General features: G+C 34.1%; 1 protein-coding gene across 1 annotated transcript in view; it reads left to right on the top strand.

Moving 5' to 3' along the window:
- Positions 1 to 411: 411 nt before the first annotated feature.
- Gyc88E (Guanylyl cyclase at 88E) overlaps positions 412 to 6000 on the top strand; it is a 38754-nt gene continuing 33165 nt past the window's right edge. The window contains exons 1-2 of the mRNA XM_068301972.1: positions 412 to 851; positions 1237 to 1586. The gene's annotated coding sequence lies outside the window, so the exon portion shown is untranslated. The remainder of the gene's footprint in view (positions 852 to 1236; positions 1587 to 6000) is intronic.

Raw genomic sequence — 6000 nt, 5'->3', positions numbered from 1 at the left:
ATAAATTTTCGGACAATTTTTATCCTTAAGTCCTTCATTTAATTGACTTTATTTCATCTGGGCTATCAAAGTCGATTCTCTAGATTCTTCTTTCGTCCATACATTTTAAGTAGCAAAAAGGAAGCAATTAAAACAAGTTTCAATTGAATAAAACTCTGTCCAATGACATTTCATGAAATATTTTCTTGTCATCTGCTATTAAGTCAACTTTTACACTCTTAAAGTCTTCACAGACTTTTATCTTGCCAATTTCTAGTCGCTAGCCTCGATTGTTAACTTTGTCTACCATTTTGACAGGCCAGGATCAGGTTTTTAAGACCTTGTTAACAGAATTCCCTCAACGAAATTACCAAAAATATAAACCAAAAGCCTGTCCCATTCCGGAGTTTAACTTTTGCTAGCTTTTGTCCGAATTATTACATTTATTTTAACAATTTTCCATGCTATTTCACCTGGCAAATACCCCCAAAGGGCCTGGCAATATTTTGGTTACATCAAAAACCACTTTATAATGCGATTTTCCGAAAACCAGTTGAGTTTTGTAATTAATTAAAGCTCACCAAGCAGCAGCAGCAGCATCAGCAGTGGCAGCATCCAAAAATAAACAAAAGTATAATGAAAATAACTTTGCCACAGACGATGGAGTAACGCGACTCAACGTTGGCGGCTCATTTAAATTCATTACCAGCTTCAAGCCGCGCAAAATGGCAGAGGACAAATTCTGTTAAAGAAGAAAAATATATAACCGGGCGCGAAAAGTGAAAGAAAAAGGAAATAAGCACGAAGCAAAAAAGTAAGCCAGGAAAACTGATGGAAACGCTGAGCACATCAATTTTTCAGGCAATTTAATTGTGAGTAGAAGTGCTTAAAAGAATTTTTGCGGCATTAAACAGCAAATAAAAGATGAGCGAATGTAAAAAAAGGCAAAACGAACATTTCTTTGCATATGATTTGAACTCGAGGGCGGGGATGGGAAAAGCACTGAGATTTAGCCTCATTCAAGCTGATTGTTGAACTAATTTGCTGTCACGCCTCAAAAATTATAACGAAACACACGCGCTGCCATAAGGCAGACGTGCAAAAAGCAGAAGGATCCCCAACAAAATAAAAAAAAAAAAAATGGCAACCAAAAAGGAAATGAAACGAAATCAAATCAAATCAAATTATATGGCGAAATGTTTCACTTTTTTGTTTGTTTTTTTTCTTTTTCTCATTTTTACTTTGTTATCCCAAAAGAAAATTCCTTGGGAGCTTCAGGTTCTGCGCTTTTAAGCGTTAAATCCGACATCGCGTAATGAAAATCAAAGTACATAAAAATAAAATTAAATGTCGTAAATAAAAAATCATCATCCATAAAAAAAAATATACACAATACTTACCTACATGCATTTGTATGTACGTTTGTATGTGTTTATATACATATATGAATGGATTTATGTAGAAGAGTGAACAAACGCCCCTCGAGACGAGCCTTGAAGTTTTTGGGACAAGCCAAAAGGCAAAGGAATATTTCAAAAGCTTGTCATATTAAATATTTAAGCATTTAAGCCGCCAAAAGATGCTACATTTGTATCCTTCTCATACTGGTAAGTTTACTTAACAATTTGTATTACACTGACAGCAAATTCAATTGCCACAAAATGTTAAAGACTGCAAGTAAAACACTGAAAGTATAAGTGTGTCAATAAGTTATATAAACTTTAGATATAGATATTTAGAAAATATGTCTATTTTAAAACTCAAGAGTTTAAGTTTTCAAAAAGAGATCAGATAAAATAGATCAAATTTCTAACTTAAAAGATCCTTTGGTCCACATTTGGTCAATGGCTTTCAATCTTGCCTAATTTTGATCTATTATGGACTTAGATCAAGATGTTTCCGTGAAATCATCCACGTAGGGGACGGACATTGGTGAATTGCTCGAATTAAATTTGATGGTGATTTGCACAAAGTATAATTAAGCAAGAAATTCAAACCAATTGACCGAGGTATAAGCTGGTTTCAGAGTTATCCCTTTTGAAAATTCTATATCTCTAAAAGGAAAACCATTTATAAATCTTCGCGCCGACTCTTTTTAGTATCCTTTGTCATTTGTGGTTCACGATTGCCATAATCATTCGATATTGTCAGGAAAGGCTTAAAAGAACATTTGAACATTTAAGAAAACTTATCCACAATTTGTATAAATTTTACTTAGCTGTCAAGACTTATCATTTGGTTTTTGCCGTTTTATGCCTATATATCTATGTATAATGTGCAATAAATGGGAAATTGATATGATCATACTTATGATATACTTACTTATAAAGCATTTTATTTTGTATTTTATGTGAAATCAGTTAAGAGAAGTCCTACTCTTAATATTCAATTTAACTTTTGATATCTTAAAGACAGTATAAAATAGGAATGTCTGAATGTTATTGATATTTAAAGGGCAAGGGCAAATTTTATGCAGAATTTTTTGTTCATTTCCTTTGGCAAGGCAAAAGTGTGATTCGATGCTCATTCATTTTGCTGTCAGTCGCATATCTGGCTCTCTCTTTATTAAATGATAGAAAACGAGCATCGTGATTTGCTTCTTTTTTTTTTTTTGCTAGTCCATTGTTGTTGTCTTTTTGGCCAAGCAAATGACCGGAACTGTGATTTATCTAAGCGTCTATTGATTTATATGGAATGCCACTAAAAGGCATTTTTTCGTTGCCCATTCCATCTCATTTTAACTTTTACGAGGCATTTTTGGTGTAACTTTTCTTTTTGGCCTGGGTTTAGATCATAAAACAAAAGTCTCGGCCATAAAAACGAAAAAATGCAACACATATGAGTAGATACATAGATGACAGAGGAATGGGAAGTTTCATCAATAGTTTTATGTTAGCCATCAAAACATAAAAGCCTCAATCAGCCAAAGCATAAAAACATTCTTCGTATGTGAACGTTTCGTGGACCTTTTAAAGGGCAGCGGAGTTCAGAGAGATGGAGAAAAATGGAAAATGTGGAATATAATCCAAAAAAAATAAGGCAAAAAAATGCTCTGTTATGCAAATTGAACCTGTGAAGCAGACCAGGGTGAAAGTATTTTCCTTTTATTGTTTTTCGTATTTTCCTTTCGTTTAGCCTGTTTGCCGTTTGCCGCATGCCGCATGCCGCATGCCGCATACCGCATACCGTCCCATCAACGTGTTGAACCATTGGAATTTGCGAAAAGCCGCAACAAAAACACACAAAACAAATAACCGGCAAACACAAATAGAAAATGTGTTGAAAGTTTTATATGATTTTGTCTGAGCAGAATCAGCAAAAAAACGAAGTAAACATAAGAATAGGAAAAAGAAAAGAGGTAAGCAGCCGTGACCAAAAAGAAGATGCTCTCTGAATTGTGGTAATGGTTAAGAATGGCTGACTGAATTTATTGTATATAAAAACCAAACAGCTGGAAAACTTTATACCGAAGTTAACACACACTTCAAGATTTTTAGCCAATCACGTGAGATAAGGATCAGAAATATAATAAATAATTTATATGTTTAACAAATTCAAAGTTAGAACTGTTTTGTAAGTAACGATTCTACTTGTACAAACTCATTAACCCTTCTTCGTAAGAGTATCAGCATAAAGGATAAGGCAACAAAAACCCAGCAGAATGAAGGAATGTACATACATATAGTATAAGACAGGAAACATTTAAAAATTTCTCAAATATTTTGTCAAGACTTTGTTTAGACTGAGATGATTTATTATTGGGGAATTCAATATTTACAAAAGTACAAAAGTTAGAGACAAAAAGTTTAAGAAACTTAAAGTTGGCAATTTGGGAATTACCATCTGTCACTCACAAGTGTCAAACGTTTTGAAATTGAAAATAAAAAATAAACGAAAGAAACGAAAAAACATTTCAATAAAGAAATGCCAGAATGGAGAAAAACTCAAAGGAAATTCCCTGTCACCTGTTGCCCTTAGGTTAGGGGCAAAACCAACAGTTGAGATTGAAAGGCCAAGTCACCTACCTGTTTAACGGTTCACTGAGCACACATGCACACACCCAATACACACACACATACATCCACCCACTATGCTGGAGGGGAAAAGTGTCAATGTGACGAAGCTGAAACTAGGAATAAAAATTGAATTTTTTTTTTTTGACTGTGGAGGAAAATTTGTTTCTGTCTGCTGAGGCAGTTAAATTTTGTTTTGTGGCTTACAAGCAATTTGCATGCCTCTGGTTTTAGGGCTTATCATTATAATCTACACCCAAATTATGTATATACATACACATACTTGGAACCCAAGCCCAAAAAAAAAAACGGCTGACATTGCCCTCTCACGTGCTTAGCATGGATGAGTAGCCATTTCATTATTATCACCATGGTACATGCTCATTTTTACGTTTATTACCTTGATAAAAAAAAATTGTTGGTGGTAGAATTGGTTTTTCTTTACCCTTAAGCCCTTATACGAAACTAAATATATTTATGTTGATTTTTGTATTTATATTTAGCTCACAATTAGATTGATAAGCATGATAATTATCAGTTGCAATTGAAACCATCTCCCTTCCCCCTTTTTTGTATGGAACTCGCATTCCTATTGCATTAATTACGTCAATTTGTTTCAGTTTTAGACGCTTTGGTTAACTATTTACCTGTCACTTGTCGATTGGTTAACTTAATCACATCGTCATTTGGTTAAATGATAAAAATTTCTTTCTATACTATATTAGACCCAAATCCACTGTGATTAGCATCAAATTAGTAACACTTGATTAAAGTTTCGGCTACATTTGCCGAGCAAATTTGTATTAGGAAACTTTCTTCGTAAAGATCATTAGCAGGAAGGATAAGGATATATTAACATAAAAAGGATATACTTAAAGTAAACTATATGTTTGTTAACTTTAAATATCTCTTTGACACTCTTATACATAATTGTATTTAAACGTTTATCCTTACACCTCAAACTGTGCTAATTTTGGCAGAATAAATATTCAAAGTGCTTCATATAATGCCTTATTCCTGTCATAAATCACAAAGAGCACGTGTCGATAATGCCACAAGAAAAAAAAAAAAAAAAGAGAAAGAAAAACATTTACCAATTACCAAAAAGCAAAACTTTTCAAAAGCCCCCGCAAAATTATGGCCAACAGCAGCAATGAAAGCCTGTCACAGATTGAGCAATGGCTAATAATCTAGTATTAAAATGAAACGCAAAATATTCACATTCCAAAAATGAAAAACACAATTTTTTGGCCGCTCATCAGAGATATTGATGGAAATCTGGCCAAGACCTGTAAACGCGAACCATCTACTTGACTTTCTTTTACTTTACTCTGGGAGAGAAAATGTTTTCTTATTTTAGTTTTCTCTTGTCTTTCTTTTTTGGTTTTTTGGTCTGTGTCTCGGTTCCTGTCTGGTGCTGTCTAATTTGCATTTTTATGTCTGTAAGTGATATTTCTTTTGCTGTTGTCGTTGATATTGAATGTGTGGGTGTGGGTGTCAGTTCAGTTCAGTTACATGGCCCAGAATGGAATAAATGGTCTAACTTTTGGTGTGGCTCCTGTGATAAAAGCTTGTGAATTATTAAATATACATAAATCACATAGCACATCTTGCCAAAGGCAGGCCCAAACAATTGTAATCAAGGGCAAACTGCAAGAAGTTAGTAAATAGTGGGCCGAAAATCTTGTGTAACTCATGAAAATTTCAGCACACATTGAAGTGTTGTTCTGTTTTTCTTCTTATATTCTCATTTGTGTTGGGGCTAACCTCAAATCGATATCAAATTTCACATGCTTAAGGCATGTGAATTGCCATTTGCATAATCAGCTTACGTCTAATTAAAAGGCAATCGACACAGCGTTTGAAGGCTCGTTGTCCTATGCATGCATGTGTAAACTTGCCAAAAAGGAAAACTTTCCAACCAAAAAACCATTAACAGGAACTGGGTTGTCCTTACGTTGAGCCTAGCCCCATCCCAGGCAGACAAGAATCTCCACCCATATTCATT

This window comes from Drosophila tropicalis, unplaced genomic scaffold (assembly GCF_018151085.1).
Source record: "Drosophila tropicalis isolate 14030-0801.00 unplaced genomic scaffold, ASM1815108v1 contig_878, whole genome shotgun sequence".
In the NCBI taxonomy this organism is placed as follows: Eukaryota; Metazoa; Arthropoda; class Insecta; order Diptera; family Drosophilidae; genus Drosophila; species Drosophila tropicalis.
This window is presented reverse-complemented; position numbering and strand designations above follow the sequence as displayed.